Genomic DNA, 21,346 nt, shown 5'->3' on the forward strand with positions numbered 1-21,346 from the left:
TATCCGGGATTCATCCATCTGGTCTTTTTGGGTGGGTGAATAAAGGTGGAAATCTAATTGAACAACGTCTCAACCAAATATTACCCAAATTTCCACATTGAAATGATGTGGTGAGTCCAGTTGGAGGCTTCTAATACCGTAGTAAATACTAATATTTATTACGGATTTAGTATAATATTATTGTTTTATATGGTGTCTAACTCACAGCGCTGGAAGAATAGAAGTGACAGGGGATCCAAGTAAACTAATTAACCAGTCCAATAACAAGGAAAATGTTGCACATTACCATTAATGACATACCTACAAACTGAAGGCAGAGTGTTTCAATGTTGAGTTTGGTTGTCTGGTTGCTGACTGGGTTGGCAGCCACACAGCTGTAGATATTGTTGTCCTGTAGCTGTATCTCCAGAGGGAGAGACAGGTTGGAGGAGAGGTCAGGGCTGCTGGTCTGGTTGAGTCTCTTCTCTCCTCTGTACCAGGATAGGGTCATGTCTCTCTGGTTCTCCACAGAACACACCACTGAATAGCTCCCCTTCTCTGATGAACTGTCCAGAAAATCACCTTCAGGGATTTTTCTGACTTGAGGAAGTGATACTGGAGCTGGGATTTTAAAATTAAAACAATGATTCAACGCAGATTCATGTCATTAATATTGGTCCTCTGGGTAGGAGGACAACTCTAGTACCAAAATTGTGGTGAGCACATTCCGTTGTTTATTTATCACTTTGGTGCAATTTTCACAAGTATGTGGTACATTTTCACAACTTTAAGCACAAATCTAAACAGATCAAAACTGCTCAATTCAAAACAAAGCACATTATCAATAGACGTGACTGTTTGTTGCACTCATTGTTCACTGCACCAAATCACCCTTTCAATTTGCATTCATATTCAAAGTATTTGCTCATTACAATGCAATACTTGGTGTGTTGTTAACACAGTGGTAGGATTTTACAATGAGGAGGCAACAATGCGAATCTGTTTTTTCTTGCCAGTGAGACTTTTAATTTAGAAAGTGAAGAATTATGCCGTTGACTGAACACTACATACAAAAATAACAAACAGGATAATACCCCAAAAATTATCATATAGCTCCTGCCTCCTCTGGGATAAGCCATTTCCTTTCTACCCGTAGGCTACACTGAATAAACTATGACCTTGAACGCACCCACTGTTTGACAGTGAAAACTCGTACCAATAAACAAGGTATGAGTTTGCACAATAAACAAGGGAATCGTTTAATATTAGTTTTGATATAACTCCGTTTTAATTGTTATATATGATCACATTATAGTTGTAAGCTTCGATAAGTATGCCTAGGCTAAATACATGATTAGACAGAGCATTTTAGGCTACCGAGCAACGCACAAGAGGTTGTTGCGCGCACAAACCAATTGTCTGCGTTCGACCACACACTCTGAACATGGTTATTTTATTTGACAGGTGATCAAAAAACAGGACATCGGATAACATGACTATCCCCACATTATTACATGAACATACATGTGATTATCATAAACGGTTTCAATTCTCAATGTCTGGTTAGGCCTATTCATAACAATCGCTACAATTGGGTTAAAAATATCATAATTGATACACTGTAAGCCGATGATACTGTAGCAGTTACAGTAATAAGTCACATAAAAGTTGATTGTGTAATGTTGCTTGGGGCAGAAATGGTATTCAGTACACTACGTCAATACCTTTTACTGTAGGCTTCTGTTTTACAATACATGCCACAATACTCTTGGGCATTGGGACCCACTTGAAACACAGTTATATATAAAACCAACACCCACCATAGATAGAATTTCTGAGATGTTTTGTGTGTATTGAAAATGTCTGAAACTCCAGAGTTGTTGAGGGTGAGATCTCTGATGGTGAGAGAATCTGTTTCTCTCTCCAGCTGCAGTCTGTCTGGGAATCTTCCTTTGAATGATGTGATGTTCTCTCCTCTGATGACCCGACTCAACTATTGAGGTATTTGGAATGACTGGACCAAAGAACCAAAATATCTTATCAGCCTGTAGTCCAGTTAGTCCAGTGTGTAGAATGACAGACTGCCTCTCTCTCTCTGTCAATGTATTGACTTCAGCATTCACAGCTCCCAACAGATCTGGAATCAATGAATATGAGTTGTTCAGTAGCAAAGAGAAAGGGCACAAATCACTGTTTGTGTGCGTGTCAAGGTTATTATTGTTTTGTTTGAATTTTCAATTTGAAATTCAGTTTGTTTTCAGATCCACTTTGTTTTTAGTTTAAGTTTTATAAAAACATGTATTTTTCATTTTTATTGTTATTTTTTTTAGTGTTAGGGACAGAAAGTTGCCTCTGTGTGGGAGGCTAGGAGCCATTTATGTTTTAGTGTTTTGGGGAACATCACTTCATGCAGCTGTGGGGCAGTAATGGTGCATTCAAGACAACTGGGAAAATCATGACATGTGATGTCGTTGTTCAGCGGCTTCACTGCAAGTCTATTGTACGTTTTAAATATCAATGAAAAAAATAATGAACTTCAGGTAGGAAAGTCTGAGGTCTAGAAAGAGGCCCGAGTTGGAATTCCGAGTTGGAACAAATCAAAACGATTTTTCCCTGTAGGAGCTCGTTTTCTTCCGAGTTCCTAGTTGTGTTAAACGCACTTGGTTCCGAGTTCCCAGTAGTTTTGAAATCGGCATAATGCATAAGGTGATGGTTTGGTTTAATGGTAGATGACGTAGATGCAAAGTAAACTGTAGTAGTGGGTCAATTGCCACAACCTGGTCCCGTTTCCCAAAAGCCCAAAACATTACATTTATAGAACCTTCATAAGAACATCTTTAAATGTCCGAACTGTTTCCTAAAGCAATCTTTATTAATATTGCACTTGAACAAGCTCGTAATCTAACGCTGATAACTTCAAAGTGGACTACAAATAAAGTTGCCACTCTTTGCAAACCAGCGATGTATAAAAATATGCTTCAAATTAAAACCGAGATGACTGCATTAAAATGTAAATACAGTGGGAGAATAATATTCAAATGTATTTCATGTTCAATCAATTGAGTTATATTTTGATACTTGTAGGTTGTCTGTAATTTGTCTCAATATATTATATGATGTGCATTAAAATAAGCCGCCTCGATATTTGCAGCAATAAGTGATAATGTATTTCTAGGAGCATCATTAAAAAAAACACTCTTAAGCCTAAAATCGACCACAATCGGGAAACCGGGCCCTGGAGTGTTGAACAACAAGGCTAAACTTTTCTGCTGTTTTGGTCCCGTAGCTACCACTTTTTAGCAACATGAAGCACACCCTTGCAGATGCTCAGTGTGCAAAAACCGTTGCATTGTGCTCATCTCAATGTGCTCGTTCCAGCAACAAGTGTGTTGCATTCTGGGGATAAATATTTTCCAACTTCCGTCTACATGTCAACTGCATTTAACTTGACAAAAATCATGTGAATTAATGCCATTACATTTTGACTGCAAGTTTCTGCAGTTGCTCTTTACAAACTCCTGCAGCCATCACATTTTGGGAGGCTCCAATTGTCAACCAATCATTAGGGTGTTTTTATTTGACACATGCGAACGTGACCTAAGACATGACTGAAACGGGAACAATTTTCTGCAATGTATGTGTACAGTGGATATATCCAAATAAATGCGAATTGAGTCTCCCTCACTAAGTGATTATAATGGGGTGGCAGGTAGCCTAGTGGTTAGGGCTTTGGGCCAGTAACCAAAAGGCTGGTAGAACGGATCCCGAAAAAAATCTGTTGTTTTGCCCCTAAACAAGGCAGTTAACCCACTGATCCTAGGCCGTCATTGTAAATAAGAATGTTCTTAACTGACTTGCCAAGTTAAATAAAAAATATTTAAAATGTAGCCTACACACATTACATTATGATTTTAGTTTGAGTGTGTGACGTGGGGGTTTAGATACATGTTTATTTTGACATTTTAAATGACTTATTTTATTTATTTTTTACCCCTTTTTCTCCCCAATTTCATGGTATCCAATTGTTTTAGTAGCTACTATCTTGTCTCATCGCTACAATTCCCGTAGGGGCTCGGGAGAGAGGAAGGTTGAAAGTCATGCGTCCTCCGATACACAACCCAACCAAGCCGTCAAAGGAAACACTGTGCAACAGGCAACCTTGGTTAGCGCGCACTGTGCCCGGCCCGCCACAGGAGTTGCTGGTTCGCGATGAGACAAGGACATCCCTAACAACCAAGCCCTCCCTCACCCGGACAACGCTAGGCTAATTGTGCATGCCCCCACAACCTTCCGATCGCGGCCGGTTACGACAGAGCCTGGGCGCAAACCCAGAGTCTCTGATGGCACAGCTGGCGCTGCAGTACAGCGCTCTTAACCACTGCGCCACCGGGGAGGCCTTAAAGAACCGTTTTTTTTATAAGCAATGCCTTACACTGCCATGTTGATCTGAGTCTTGCTGTTGGAAAACGATATTAGTTTCTGACTTTCGGCTGTCGTAGATGCACCTTCCCTACTTTTTTTCTATTATTATATCTATTTCGTTTTTTTTTCACACCCGATACAAACTTACACATACGAAAAACAATGTACAGACAGACACACACATCTGCCCAGACGCGCATGCCTCCTAGTGCTTGCATAATTGTTTGCCACATGGCCTTAAACAAAATGAAATTATTAGTCGCCCATTCGCCCATTGTGTTAATGATGGCGGATTGTTTGATTTCCAAGTTTAGTATACTTTTTTCAAGATGAGTGATAAGAGAATTGTCCAGCCCATCGGGTATCTCACTACACCTCCATATGCCAGGTCTTGAAATAGGTAGACAGACGGATTAAACGTACGTTTACATTGTAATAGAACTTTGGCTGTCAGAAGTAGCCTATCTCCGCCCATAACTTTGGGATTTTATAGCATTCCCAGAAATCATGGTTTATTGAGTCTTTTTTATGACTTTGCCGGTGTGCTGTAGAATGTGAATTGTCTTGAATAATAAATTATACACATTCGTTTATACTGGATTAAATTAAGAGTAGGCTACATTTTCGTTAACTGTAATCTTGTTAGTTATGCCCGAACGTTCTTCCATTTTGTACCATCATCAGTTCTTTTTAAGTTTGGTTCCAATAGTTTGTATTTCTGTATTTCAGTAGGATATGCTCTCTGCAAAGTTTAGCATATTTTACCTATCATAACATCATTTGACTTAAATGTGATTCCCTCAAGGTTGCTCTGATGTTGAAAATATTTCAAATTGAAATTTCATGATATGTAACTTTTGAAGTTGCATGTATTTGAAAACATCTGCATTGGTCAGTCCATTTTTTTATGTATTCTGTCATGGAAATAAATGTATTCCCTGTAAACAAGTCAATTATGAGTTCTATGTCTGAAAAGCTATACAAGATTGTTCCATAGGGTTATGTTTTATTGGTAGGGTTACGTTTCATTTTCTACCATATTTTTGGAGTCAAAGATGTTTCAGTATAGTTTCCGTTTTTCAAACAAGTTTGTTAATAATTTTATTTCAATGTACTTTTTATTTTTCAAATTCAAGATTAGTTTTCATTTTAGTTTCAGCGTGCTTAGTATATCTCCCCGACTGAGTGATGCTGACAAGGGCCAAACCTACCGATTTTTCTCATGGAGGTTGCTTCCAGATGCAAATTGGTTTATGGAACAGCGTTTCGTGTCGACTTATACAAATCAGTAGAAAATGCCCAAGTGGGGATATTGAATGAGTTGAAGCAATGGGACATTAACTGTAATATCTTATGTTTCACACATGGATAATAATGCACCGTCAGGACAGAGAAGCTACGTCTGGTAAGACTAGGGGTGGGGGTGTGTGTCTTTCTCAATAACAGCTTGTGCGCGATGTCTACTATTAAAGAAGTCTCGAGGTATTGCTCCGCTGAGGTAGAGTACCTTATGTTAAGCTGTAGACCACACTATCTACCAAGGGAGTTCTCATCTATATTATTCGTAGCCATTTATTTACCACCACAAACCGATGCTGGCACCGAGACCGCACTCAACCAACAGTATAAGGCCATGAGCAAACAAGAAAATGCTCATCCAGAAGAGGGCCTCCTAATGACTGGATATTGCAAAACAACTAAAGCAGGAAGTACCAGTGACTCGCTCAATACCGAAGTGGTCAGATGACGCTGATGCTACACGACAGGACTGCTTTGCTAGCACAGACTGGAATATGTTCCGGGATTCATCCAACGGCATTGAGGAGTATACCACATTATTGATGAAGCCGATGACTAAGTGCATTGAAGACGTCGTCCCCACAGTGACCGTACGTAAATATCCCAAACAGAAGCCATGGATTACAGGCAACAACCCGCATCGAGCTAAATGCTAAAGCTGCCGCTTTCAAGGAGCGGTACACTAATCCAGATTCGTATAAGAAATGACGCTATGCCCTTTGACTAACCATAAAAAAAGCAAAGCGTAAATACAGAATTAAGATTGAATCCTACTACACCGGCTCTGACGCTCGTCGGATGTGTCAGGGCTTGAAAACTATTTCAGACTACAAAGGGAAACCCAGACTCGAGCTGCCCAGTGACGCGACCTACCAGATAAGCTAAAGGCCGTTTATGCTTGCTTCGAGGCAAGCAACACTGAAGCATGCATGAGCGCACCAGCTGTTCTGGACAACTGTGATATAACGCTCTCGGTAGCCGATGTGAGCAAGACCTTTAAACAGGTCAACATTCACAAAGCCGCGGGACCAGACGGATTACCAGGACGTGTACTCAAAGCATGTGCGGGTCAACTTGCAAGTGTCTTCACTGACATTCACTGACCTCTCCCTGACCGAGTCTGTAATTCCTATATGTTTCAAGCAGACCACCATAGTCCCTGTGCCAAAAGAAACCCGGTAACCTGCCTAAATGATTACCTCCCCGTCGATAGCCATGAAGTGCTTTGAAAGGCTGGTCATGGCTCACATCAACAGCATCCTCCAAGATACCCTAGACCCACTCAAATTCGCGTACCACCCCAATAGATCCACAGATTACGCAATCTCAATAGCACTCCACACTGCCCTTTCTTACCTGGACAAAAGGAACACCTATTTGAGAATGCTGTTCATTGACTACAGCTCAGCATTCAACACCATAGTGCCCTCAAAGCTCATCACTAAGCTAAGGACCCTGGGACTAAACACCTCCCTCTGCAACTGGATCCTGGACTTCCTGACGGGCCGCCCCCAGGTGGTAAGGCTATGCAATAACAGGTCTGCCATGCTTATCGTTGACACTGGGGCCGTTGCCGTTTTAAATGGGATATTTTGTCAGGACAAGATGCTAGAATATGCATATAATTGACAGCTTTGGGTAGAAAACACTAACGTTTCCAAAACTGTAAAGATATTGTCTGTGAGTATAACAGAACTGATGTTGCAGGCAAAAGCCTGAGAAAAATCCAACCCGGAAGTGCCCCAGGTTTTGAAAGCGCTGCGTTCCAATGAGTCCCTATTGAGCTGTGAATGTGCCATCAACGAGCTTACGCTTTCTACATATTCCCCAAGGTGTCTACAGCATTGTGACGTAGTTTTACGCATTTCTGTTGAAGAATAGCCGTAGGCGGCCACATTGCGTAAGTGGTCACATGGTGGCTCTGAGAGAGATTCTCGCGTAAAATACAGGGGTAGCCATTACTCCAATCGGTCCTACTGAAAAACGAATTGTCCCGACAGGTATATTATCAAATAGACATTAGAAAAACACCCTGAGGATTGATTATAAAACAATGTTTGCCATGTTTCTGTGTAATTATGTAGTTAATTTGGAATATTCTTTGCCGTTTTCGTGACTGCAATTTCTGGGCAATTTCTCAGCCAAACGTGAAGAACAAACGGAGCTATTCTGCCTACAAAAATCTAAGATGACAGGGTGATTAACAAAAGGCTAAGCTGTGTCTCAATATATTTCATTTGTGATTTTCATGAATAGGAATATTTTCTAGGGATATTTATGTCCGTTGCGTTATGCTAATTAGTGCCAGGCGATGATTACGCTCCCGGATCCGGGATGGGGAGTCACAAAACAGCTTCTACCCCCAATCCAACTGCTGAACAATTAATCAAATGTCCACTCGGACTATTTACATTGAACCCCACACTCCCCCTCTATTTGTTTTGTACACTGCTGCTACTCGCTGTTTATTATTTACACATAGTCACTTCACGCCAACCTACATGTACAAATTACCTCGACTAACCAGTACCCCCGCACACTGACTCCGTACCGGTACCTGCTGTATATAGCCTCGTTATTGTTATTTTGTGTTACTTTTTATAATTTTTGACTTTAGTAAATATTTGTAACTCTTTCTTGAAATGCACTGTTAGTGAAATGCTTACTTACAAGCCCTTAACTAAGGTCTACATGTGTTGTATTTGGCGCATAAAGTTTGACTTGAAATAATTAGGCTTATTTCTGAAATAAATAATTGACTATGCTAGTAAAAAAACAAGCCTACTCTCCCCACGTAGAGTAGGCTAGGCCAAAACAACTTGTAAAACGAGCATGCTCCTTTGTGGTCGCTATGAAACATTTTCACCAAAAAGGCTTATTTTTTTTTACTAGCATAGTCTATTTATTTCAGAACTTTTTTGCGCCAAATACATACAACATGTGAAATGCTTACTTACAAGCCCTTCACTAACAGTGCAGTTCCAAGAAAGAGTTACATAAATATTTACTCAGCAGTCCAATCCCTGTACTTTTTGCAGAATCGATCTCCATAGCCGACGTGAGTAAGACCTTTTAAACAGGTCATACATAAACATACACAAGGCTGCAGGGCCAGACGGATTACCAGGACGTGTGCTCCAGGCATGTGCTGACCAACTGGCAGTTGTCTTCAGACATTTTCAACAGGTCCCTGATTAAAACCTCTTAGAACTACCCATCCTGGATCCGGTATATTTGTCATCAGCAACTGCTGAATAGCATAGCGCAACAGTCAAAAAATATTATGAAAAAATATTCATATTCATGAAATCACAAGTGGGTGAAACACAGCGTCGCCTTTTGTTAATCACCCTGTAGTCTCAGATTTTGAAATTATGCTTTACAGCGAAAGCAATACATGCGTTTGTGTAAGTTTATCGATAGCCTAGCATAGCATTATGTACACTTAGCATCAGGAAGCTTGGTCACAAAAATCAGAAAAGCAATCAAATTAACCGTTTACCTTTGATCTTCGGATGTTTGCACTCACGAGACTCCCAGTTAGACAGCAAATGTTCCTTTTGTTCCATAAAGATATTTTTTTATATCCAAATACCTCCGTTTGGTGCGTTATGCCCAGGAATCCACCGGAAATAGCGGTCATGACAACACAGACAAAAATTCCAAATTATATCCATAATGTCGACAGAAACATGGCAAACATTTTTATAATCAATCCTCAAGGTGTTTTTCAAATATCTATTCGATAATATATCAACCAGGACAGTTGGCTTTTCACTAGGACCGGGAAGAACAATGGCCACCTCCCTTTTGCGCAAAAATCACAGTTGAGCCCCACCTTACCACTTAAGTAATGTCATCGTTCACTCATTCTTCAAAATAAAGGCCTGAAACTATGTCTAAAGGCTGTAGACACCTTAGGGAAGCCATAGAAAAAGGAATCTGGTTGATATCCCTTTCAATAGTTTGCATAAAAACACAGGTTTCAAAATAAGAGTCACTTCCTTATTGGATTTTTCTCAGGCTTTCGCCTACAATATCAGTTCTGTTCTGACAATCCTTCATATTGCACACCCTTTAGTTTGTCAATTTTCATCTCACACCGTTTTACATTCATTTTTTTCTGGTTTTAATTATATGCGCTCCTTGGTCATGTGACCTACTGGACTCAACCAAGGTGCAGAATGTCCTTGGTGGCTGGCGGAGATGGGCGCCGTGAGGCATCCGGTGCGGTAACGCGACCGATCCAGGAGAAGCTGGCTGGAGCCCCGGGGAGAGTTCCCTTTTCTTTGAAGGGCAGGGAGTTCTGGAATGGGTTCGGCCTGAGAAAGGGGCTCAAGCCTTGGAAAGCATTGCGGTTTCGGCAGTGTCCGGTGAGCTCTCGCTGGCCCTTGACAACCCGGGAGAGGGTGTGTAAATCTCGTGCCAGGCCGTACCCATTTCCACAGCAGGTCTCCAAGGTGAACAGCCTCTGGCATGTTAGGACAATGTAGTTAAGGGAAGATGGAAAAGTCAGATCCATAACTTCCAGATAAATAGTACCATAGCCCGTGGAAGGCTCTTCCAACCCTTACTCTGTGTGTCACCTGTTTTGAGGGAGTCTCGCCAACGGCTAGGAGACAAACTTTCTCTAGCATGTTAGTACAAGGGTGGTAAGGGAGATAACGAGGTAACCTTCTAGCAGGGCTCTTCCAATCCCTCCCTGTATGTCACCTGTTTTCAGGTGTCACTAATGATGTAAACCAAACGGGAGACTTCAGTACTAGTCCGTACGCAAAGAGAGTAGTGGAAGGCGGCAGTCGGTCCTGGAATATGGGGTTTTCAGTCAAGCATGAAAATGTGAGGGCGGTTCCACCAGACTCAATGATTTGCTGCGGGGCTCTTGTAAGTGAATCCTGACCTTGACAGGAAGCCAATCAGAGAATGATGGCTTGAACACATGCCTGGCTTTGGCTAGGAGGGGGGAGTTAAATCTTGGAAGACGGCTGATGAAAGTGTACTACCGGCATCAGTCTGATCACAGAGCGGATGTGGCGAAATGTTTAAACACGCATCCCCTGTACACTTAGCTAATTCTAAACTTCTAAAGTTTGAAATGAAAGCTGGCCTCGGGTGGACCCGTTAACAGTGGAGCACTAAATGGAGATGGAATGTGCTCAGCGGTTATAGACACTGCCAGGTCTCAGGTCCGCCTGGGTGCGGGACTCTATACATTCTATGTGGGAGCTCTCCTCTACGCTCCTTGGAGCATGTAGTGGAGATGGCATGTGCCTTACCATTTGCTGACACTACCAGGCCTTAGGCTTACCTGAGTGTGGGACACCACACATTGTAGGTGGCAAGGTCTCCTCTACGCTCACAAGACTCGAGGCGGAGACTAAACCCATTGGCCCTGCAGTGATTGGGCATTGCATGGATCTGGCTCATGCCCTATGAAGTGGGGAGAGGTAGCTACAGCTTGTCTGGGGAGGGAGGCCTACATCCGATGTGGGTAGTACCATCCATGCCAATTGATTTGCTGTGGACCCATAAAACAGACGAAAGAAGCCCACCGGGCACAGATCACTGAATGTCAACTTTGATGAAATTCAAAGGAGCGTATCCACCTGTTGCGTTCGCACTCAAATCACCCAAGTACATATGTGCTTGGCTGAGGAGCCAATGGTGCGAAGCTACCATCTGCGGAACTATGAATGCCTCTAAGTCAGAATCCCGCCTAAATGTAATGATACCGTAGTGCCGCGGACCTTTGGTTGGCCCGGGATATCCTGCCTCTTTTGGCAGGTGACTAGAGCCATTCGTGACGGGGTTGGGGTGCGGCCGGATGAGTTGCCGCCCTTCTCCTGATGCACACAGCATGTTTGTGGAGATTCTGGTGCTAAACCACTTGTAGACGACCTGATTCTGGGTCAGGGTTTCATACGTAGCAGAGCAGCTTATTCGCTGCGATCTATTGAAAGTCAGCCCTCGATCCAAGCTTTTGTCGGGGACGGAAGGTGTTTTCCTCCACCATCCTCATTTTTTACTTAGGGGTTACCAGGTGCACGCAGAAGGGCCAGGGGCCAGACACAGAGTGTCAGAGAAACCAGGCAGGTGGGTAGAAGGCATAACATATTGACATGGGGCTATGGATAGGTAGGGGGCTAGGTGATGGTCGCCCATCCTCTAGTGTGACTGTGTCAGGTTGGGACTCGCTGTCAAAGTCAAAGGGTCATCAGGTGCACAAGTAGGCCTCCATACAAGGAGGGGGAACTCAGAGTCTGAGCACTGGCAGCCGGACTCGGGGGCTATGGGCAGCACTCAGGCCATGGAGGTTGGAGTGGAGACACAAAAAAGTGGGCGGGTCACCAGGTGCACATGTCCTGTTATGACTTTCCAGGTGCACGTGGTTCCTGACAGTGGGAATATAGACATCTTAGTGTCCGGGGAGGGGTGCTTAAGTGTGGGTGCCCTGGTTCTCCTGGTTGACAAAGTTATGGAGCTGGCTGAGCCCCGGCCGGGACACAGTGATAGATGATGCCCAGTGAGAGGGGTGTTGACCGGGTAGGGAGAATAAGGGTGGAGGCCTAGAGGTCTGTAGTTCCAGGGAGTAAGCTATAAACTCTTAGGCCCAGGGAGAGGGCAGGCAGGCGGGCATGTATGCTTAGAGGCCTGGAGTCAGAGGTCACCAGGTCAATGGGGGCCTGCCTGGAGGTCAGGAAGGCTCCAGGGAGAAGGCTAAAGTGAATAGGTGTGAGTGACACTGTCTTTCAGCGGAGCATAGCAGGCAAATTAATGTAAAATCGTGTGCAAAAGGTGTATAGGATATATAGGATAGTCTGTGGACATTCTGAACCTTGGTTGAGTCCAGTAGGTCACAAGACCAAGGAGGTATTGAAATTAGAAAATGTACAAAATTCATGTAACAAAGTGTGAGATGAAAATGGACAAACTAAAGGGTGTGCAATGTGTAACAGTATAGACTTTACATCCGTCCCCTCACCGACCTGGGCGCGAACCAGGGACGCTCTGCACACATCAATAGTCACCCTCGAAGCATCATTACCCATCGCTCCCCAAAAGCCATGGCTCTTGCAGAGCAAGGGGAACCACTACTTCAAGGTCTCAGAGGAAGGGAAGTCACCGATTGAAACACCACTAGCGCGCACCACCGCTAACTAGCTAGCCATTTCACATCGGCTACATAGGCGCACTGAATGTACATTCTGAACTGTGTTTGAGGTCAGTAGGTCACATGACCAAGGAGCTATTGAAATTAGAATGTCAAAAGTTTGTGCTTTGTTTGCGCTCCCTAACTAATTCAACTCAGAATACGGAATGCTGCTCATATTTCCACATGTTTATTAGCTTTGGAAAGTGAATTAATGTCAAAAATCGTGAAAATAAGACCTGTGCAATGTTGTGCACAATTTTTCTAACATCATGACACTTATTTGGAGTCTGTGGCCTAAGTGGTTTAAAGCTATTGAGGTTTGAAAGCCCGAATATCTGGTGAATATCAATCCTGAAACTGTTTTTACGTTGATCCTAAATTAGTAGGCTAAATAGTGCACACAAAACGAAAGCAAAAGCACTCTCTGTTAAATTATTATAATTTGAGGTAGTCAGTCAGCACAAGATAGTTTACATGTCCATTTCCATGTGTCGGGGTTGCTTTTTTTTAAAAGTCCATAAGACATAATACAAATATACACATTTTGATCTTATCCGATGATATATCAGAGGCTATATGAATAATCTAGTCTACATTCAAATTTGACACCAATTATTTTTGGAATGCTTTTTACAATTTGCTGATAGCCCATGTTTGGTTAGCATGTTCAGGTATGACATTCCACTCCTTGTACTCCGTGTCATCTGGTATCATAACTGGCGATTTCCCCCTGGCAGTGAGAGCTGTTCAGTGGTGTGTTGTGTGGACATCGGGAGAGATGTGACTCTGTTGTGGTACGGTAGAGAGGAGAAACTGAACCAGACTAACAGCACTGTTCTCACCCACAACCTCTTACCGGGGAAATGGCAGGTTTTGATACCAGAGCTGTATACTTTTTGTGCGAGTTTATTCGTGGGGAATGGTGTTCAAAAAGGACAAGGACTATAGGCTAAACAATAGATTGACAACGAATTAAATGTATAAATGAATAACAGTAGGTCTCATAGGCTAGCCTATACATTATGAGAAGACGTGCCTGTATATTACAACAATAACCAACACAAAGTACAACTTCTACAGGAATAGCCTACTTACCGATGATGAAATGTACTGATATTCCATAGAAGCGTTGTCATTTTCTAGTTCTCTATTGCTGGGACTTCATAGGTCTCTCCACAGCCGCTGTATTTCCAATAATATTTTAGGCGGGCTGAGTTATGTACTGTTGTGCTGCGGATAACCCGTTTAAATAGCAGCCGCTGCACTACTTCCACTTCCTTCTCTCGGCGTGTTCCAGGAAGGGCTCGCTTGGTAAGAGCTCAATGTTAGTGTATAAGCGCAGAAGTATAGGATACCGGCATCTATTCAATAGCTTGGAGCAGCAAGCAAGCTAGCCTCCATCAGGGTGCTCTGCTGTTCCCCCCACTCGGTGTCGCTTGTGCCATCGTTTGGGTTGTGTCCTTGTTTTTATTACTTGTGACAGTGTACCAATCTGTGTGCTGCCAATATTGCGGTGCTGAGGATTTGTTGTCCTTGTGACTTGCTTTGGGGTTCGGAGACCGTGCCTACACTGCAAGATCAGGAGACTGTATGCGTTGCTCTAGCTGGCTTGCAGTTCTCCCCTGAGACCGAGGTGTAGCGAGGCGCACCATGTTTGACGATACTCCTACTAAGGTTTGAACAAAGAACTTAAGATGCCTTTGGGAATCCGGGCCCTGGCTGCTGTGGAAATTGACCCACTACTACAGTTTACTTTGTACGTGTACTTCATCTGGCTGAGTCTACCTTTAAACTTAACCTAACCTATGACCTGACCCATCAACTTATGCATTACGCCTCAGAAAGGCAAGAAGTGACATCCCCAAAAACTACAACACCTAAATGCACGTCTTTCTGTCCCTAACACTAAAACTGAAACTAAATAATATACAATCAAAGAAGTGTTCCTATAAAACTTAAACTAAATAAAAACTAGTCAAGTGGATCTGAAAACTAAACTGAATATCAAATAAAAATCTAATATAAAAACACTAAACACAGTATGATTTGTGCCATTTGTCGTTGCTACTGAACTAAGATTATTTTGGGGAGCTGTGAATGCGGAGGTAAATACATTTCCACAGACAGAGAGGCAGTCTGTCATTCTACACACTGGACTAATTGGACTACAAGCTGATAAGGTATTTTGGTTCTTTGGTCCAGTCATTACAAACACCTCAAAGTCAGGTCATCAGAGGAGAGAGAGAACATCACAGAATTCGAAGGAAGATTCACAGACAGACTGCAGCTGGACACAGAAACTGGATCTCTCAGCATCAGAGATCTCACCCTCTACAACTCTGGAGTTTATCAGCTAGACATTTTCAATACACACAACATTTCAGAAATGCAATCACACTGTCGATGGTGATTGTTGCTTCTATATACTGTTCAAGTTGGACGTTTACATACACTTAGGTTGGAGTCATTAAAACTTGTTTTTAAACCACTCCACAAATTTCTTGTTAACAAACTATAGTTTTGGCAAATCTACTATGTGCATGACACTATATTTTTCCAACAATTGTTTACAGACAGATTATTTCACTTTTTATTTACTGTATCAAAATTCCAGTGGGTCAGAAGTTTACATACACTAAGTTGACTGTGCCTTGAAACAGCTTGGAAAATTCCATAAAATGATGTCATGGCTTTAGAAGTTTCTGATTGACATCATTCGAGTCAATTGGAGATGTACCTGTGGATGTAATTCAAGGCCTACCTTAAAACTCTTGCTTGACATCATGGAAAAATCCAAATAAATCAATCAAGACCTCAGAAAAAAATTGTAGACCTCCACAAGTCTGGTTCATCCTTGGGAGTAATTTCCAAACACCTGAAGGTACCATGTTCATCTGTACAAACAAACAAATGTGTTCCGTCTCCTAGAGATTAATGTACTTTGGTGCAGAAAGTGCAAATCAATCCCAGAACAAGAGCAAAGGACCTGGTGAAGATGCTGAAGGAAACGGGTACAAAAGTATCTATATCCACAGCAAAACGAGTCCTATATCGACATAACCTGAAAGGCTGCTTAGCAAGGAAAAAGCAACTGCTTCAAAACTGCTATAAAAAAGCCAGACTACGGTTGGCAACTGCACATGGGGACAGAGATCGTACCTTTTGGAGAAATGTCCTCTGGTCTGATGAAACAAAAATAGAACTGTTCGCCATAATGACCATTGTTATGTTTGGAGGAAAAAGGGGGAGGCTTGCAAGCCGAAGAATACCATCCCAACCGTGAAGCACGGGGTTGGCAGCATCATGCTGTGGGGGTGCTTTGCTGCAGGAAGGACTGGCACACAAAATAGATATTATGTGGATATATTGAAGCAACATCTCAAGACATCAGTCAGGAAGTTAAAGCTTGGTCGCAAATGGGTCTTCCAAATGGACAATGACCCTAAGCATACTTCCAAAGTTGTGGCAAAATGGCTTAAGGACAACAAAGTCAAGGTATCACAAAGCCCCGACCTCAACCCCATAGAAAAGTTGTAGGCAGAGCTGAAAATGCGTGTGCGAGCAAGGATGCCTACAAACCTGATCAGCTCTGTCAGGAAGAATATGCCAAAATTTAAAACAACTTATTGTGGGAAGCTTGTGGAAGGCTACCCAAAATGTTTCACCCAAGTTAAACAATTTAAAGGCAATGCTACCAAATACTAATTGAGTGTATGTAAACCTCTTACCCACTGAGGCTGAAATGTCAGGAATTGTGAAAAACTGAGTTTAAATGCATTCCCCTAAGGTGTATGTATCTTCCGACTTCAACTATATATACAGTAGGGAGATGTTGCAGGTTTTCCTACTTACAAAGCATGTAGAGGTCTGTAATTTTTATCATAGGTACACTTCAACTGTGAGAGACGGAATCTAAAACAAAAATCCAGAAAATCACATTGTATGATTTTTAAGTCATTAATTTGCATTTTATTGCATGACATAAGTATTTGATACATCAGAAAAGCAGAGCTTAATATTTGGTACAGAAACCTTTGTTTGCAATTACAGAGATCATACGTTTCCTGTCGTTCTTGACCAGGTTTGCACACACTGCAGCAGGGATTTTGGCCCACTCCTCCATACAGACCTTCTTCAGATCCATCAGGTTTCGGGGCTGTCGCTGGGCAATACGGACTTTCAGCTCCCTCCATAGATTTTCTATTGGGTTCAGGTCTGGAGACTGGCTAGGCCACTCCAGGACCTTGAGATGCTACTTACGGAGCCACTAAATGGTTTGAAATATACTTAAGTATCAAAAGTAAATGTAATTTCTAAAATATATTTTAGTATCAAAAGAAAAAGTATAAGTCATTTCAAATTCCTTATATTACAGATAGCCCCAAAACATGACTTTTAATAGTACTTTTATCAAGTATTTTATCAAGTGGTAAATTGTTTGGATCAGTGTTAATTTCATCAACAAAAATAATTACTAAAATATTCACCAAGCACTGACTAAAGAGAGCAAGAACAGAATATAGGCTAAAATATTTTGAATTTCAGTTTACTAAAACGAAACTTGACTAAATTATCTCTGCTACTAAAGTCTGACTGCTAAATAGACTGGACAATAGTTTTTGGAGAGATTGAGAGATTTTCTGTGTCTGTCCAGGGACAGTTCTGTTCAGCAGAAGGAAAGATGTTTTACCAGCTTGTGAGCTGCAGGTGAGGAAGCTTTGAGTGTGGGCAGAAAGGCAGACAGACTCCACTCTGATTATCGGCTACACATCGCGCAGACGACTCGTGCAGTTGACTCCCTCTTTGCCTGGTTAAGAAACACAAGCTGCTTTACGAAATTAAAACAATAGCAGCATTGATTTAAATAGTGATGCAACAGTCTATGTTATTCTCTTTCTTGAATATAGATGTAGCAAGTTATTTATTGAGTAATAATGGATAGATTTTTTTTACAATGATTGTATTTCAGAAATTGTGCCATTTAACAGCAGAAGATGTTGTTTTGCAGTAAGTTTGTAGTAACTGCAATATATACATACCTACTGAACTGCAATATAGTTGTAGTGAAGGGGTGGCTTATCCAAAGATGGCTTAGCCTACTCTCTGAATAGCCATCAATATTTCAAGATCAATGCAAGAATTCAAGATTGCTGTGTTTTCAGATAGGCCTAACAAGAATCAGGTGTTACAATTATACAGCAGTCCCGACGACGCTCTGTGTAAACTTTAATAATCCTCGGTTGCAATACGGTTTTGGAAACCTTTGAAACTTTACTTTCAAATCATCGAGAAATCATTTTCAAAAGCAAAAAGGATCCCGCGGCCATATTTCCATGTTACACCAACTGTCACCCTCTGACCTTTTAGTATTCTTTATTTTCTTTGTTATTTTGATTAGGTCAGGGTGTGACATGGGTGGAGCATGTGTTTCTGTCTTGTCTAAGGGTTTTATATTTTTATGGGGGTGTTTTCCTATTCTAGGCGTTTTTGTAAGTCTATGGTTGCCTAGATTGGTTCTCAATTAGAGGCAGCTGTCTATCGTTGTCTCTGATTGGGAACTATATTGAGGCAGCCATATTCTTTGGGTATTTTGTGGGTGATTGTTCCACTGTTTACGTTATGGGACTGTTTCGTCTTCGGTCCTTTGTCGGATTGTTGTTTATGTATTCCCATTAAATATGGATTATCATCACGCTGCATCTTGGTCCTCCTCTCTTTCACCCAAAGACAATCGTGACACCAACTCTGTGTGATTCTTTTTTTTTTAATGTAACAGAAAGTCAACCAAAATTAGCTATCCAGCATTTCAGAATACCTGTGTGTAACAGAAGAGGGAAGCCAGAAAAGTGTTGTAACTGAAAATACTTGCAGACTGTTTTGGCTGCCAGAGCCCATTCACCTGTGGACATAAAATATAAAATTTGTGGATGGTAAAGGAGTAGACTAGCCATCATGGGCTAGGCTACCAGTTGCTTGCCTATCAGCAGATGAATTTATCTTTCCACTGCTGTTATAGAGACATGCTCTTGTTTATCCTATCTGAGCATAGGCCTGTCTATGGCATTTTATTACACTAGTATTTACAGAGGAGGTAGAGACGGCAGGTGAGAGAAAGCATGGTTGTTGTTGTGTGAGTGCAAGGGTAGTGGTGTGTGTGATGGCAGGGCGGAGTTGGTGATTTGGAGGCCATGTCTGAGGCACCCACCCATGTCTATTTAAACACAATCATAGTTGCTGAACGAAGGGCAGTTCAGAGCCGGCTCTTTTAGGTGAATGAAGCAGAATGAAACCGCTAGCTGATAATACTTTTTCTGACAGATTTGTATGTAGTGGAAAATCGGATCAAATACAACGCATACCAGAACTTGTGAAATCAATCAGGCTTTACTACAAAAGTATAGCAAACTGGAGTGCCCCGCGGAACACACCCCTTTTTCAGAGCATTCACTCTGATTTATACACATACAACATCTGAGCCCATCCCACATGCAAATGAAGTTACATTCCAATCCGTGCATCCTGCTTGTTCAGCTCAATAACGCCCATATCTGCTTTCCGTCAGATTATTATGATGACAAGACCCTTGCTTTGTTCCTGCACTTAGCTACATGCATTCTTTTGTTTGTGTATTATCTAGGATCAGCAGACTATGTGTCTCCTCAGTTTCTAGCGTGTCCAACTATACTAAAAATACTATTCATTCCTCTATTTTACAGCCCTATGCTTTGGCTCTGCACTTAACTCAATATGTTCCTTTGTATGTGTGTCTTTATCCCAGAGCAACATACTATGTGTCTTCTCTTTCATTCCTTCTGCATCTCTACGTCCTAAAAATATGCGAACTATGTCTACTGGTCATCAGTTAGTCATTTGACTGACCCCCTCCTTTGTATATCCCTCTGGCCTTGGTATGTCCAGCTATCCTGGCCCCTATGTCTCCTTCTCTTCATGTGGTCTGTTTTTAGTGTTCTCAGCTGTTCCATACTTTCATGGCCTCCTCTGGTCTTCTCTCCTATACAATAGACAATGCATTTTACCAGAATGGCAAATGCTCCTCCATATATGTCCATTTTCTTCCAAAGCGGTCCAGAAAAAGGGCAGTTATTTTAAAACATATAGGTCCATTATCTACATATTTTCTATCTGTTCTCTTTCAGTCGGTCACTTGGTATAACATACTATGGGGAGTTAACGACCAATCATATTTATCTGAAAACTGAAATCACACCCAACGGGTCAATGGATGCCGAGCCCGCACTTGGAAGCCCTGCCTTCCTGGCTCTAATACCGGGGCACGCATTTATTTCTTCAATTCTTTGCTCTTCAGATCGCCCGAAGGAAGAATGTGTCAAGGAATTTACAAACTGTTCATTCACACAAAGACCAACAAAATTTGGCTCTGACTTAGGTCTATGTTAGTGGTTTGAGAGTACTCGTGCCCCTAGATTTTGTGTCTTGTGTCGAACTATTTTCTGCTCTGCTAATGCTTCCTTGCTCGGGAAGGATTTGTGTTTGCTAAAACCCCACTTCTTTCAGCTCTGCTTGTGTAGCCAGTCCTTCCTTGCTTGAGTAAGATGGTGGTAAAAGTGTAAGTTCACAAAGCTAACCAGCCGAGTTTGAACCTCCAGCCATACCCTAAGGCATGTGGTTTCAAAATGAAAACGAAATATACTCAGGAGTGCTGTCCTGTTTGCCTGGAGTAGAAACACACACAGGAGGCTTTGGCTCGTGCCAGTTTGTGACCATTGCTTCCGGCGATCAGCTTTCATTGAGCGTTTGGCTGACTTTGTGAAAGAGTTGGGGCTGCTGGGAAAGGGTCTTTCGGTGAAGCAACCTCAAGAATGGGGTTGTCTGAGAGCAGAGCCGATTTCTCTGGCAGTGTTTAGAGTACGGATTCTGGGATGATATACTATCCGTGGTTGACTCTGGAGGATTTTCAGAGTGTGAATAGGATTAACTCAGTCCAGGGCAAGCTAAAGCCCCGGCTTTGGATTCAGTGGGAGAGAGTTAACTATTGGTCTTCTCCGCCACAGCAAAGTTTTTTCTCTATTGTGTTGTTGACTGTATGCTTGTTTATTCCATGTTCAACTCTGTGTTTTTGTTTGTGTCGCACTGCTTTGCTTTATCTTTGCCAGGTCGCAGTTGTAAATGAGAACTTTGTTCTCAACTAGCCTACCTGGTTAAAAAAGGTGAATAAATAAGTGTACCAGGCTGCGGGTGTCGTGGCCCGATTGTTGGTTGTGGGCACAATGCTGCAGATGTATCATATCGATTTGCTGCAAGACTTGAACAAGGACATGGAGGCGGGCTTCTCATGGGCCGGGTAGTGACCACAGGGTGATCATGATGGGAGTATCCATACTGGGATGGGGAGCGGTGTGTGTGTGTGTGTGTGTGTGTGTGTGTGTGTGTGCTACTCAGAAAAGGGATTTGGTAAACAGCGCAAAGGATGCTGCATATTAATTACCTAGAGCTACAGACAGTTTTGTGAGG

At 42.2% G+C, this 21,346-nt stretch overlaps 1 long non-coding RNA gene across 1 annotated transcript; it reads right to left on the reverse strand.

The window, feature by feature from the left end:
- Positions 1 to 1,416: 1,416 nt before the first annotated feature.
- Positions 1,417 to 14,742, reverse strand: LOC135506725 (uncharacterized). Its single transcript, XR_010450555.1, has 2 exons — positions 13,949 to 14,742; positions 1,417 to 2,116 (listed from the first exon to the last, which is right to left on the reverse strand). It is a non-coding gene; the product is annotated as an uncharacterized LOC135506725 (long non-coding RNA).
- Positions 14,743 to 21,346: the final 6,604 nt, after the last annotated feature.

The sequence above is a fragment of the Oncorhynchus masou genome, chromosome 20 (assembly GCF_036934945.1).
Source record: "Oncorhynchus masou masou isolate Uvic2021 chromosome 20, UVic_Omas_1.1, whole genome shotgun sequence".
Lineage (NCBI taxonomy): Eukaryota > Metazoa > Chordata > Actinopteri > Salmoniformes > Salmonidae > Oncorhynchus > Oncorhynchus masou.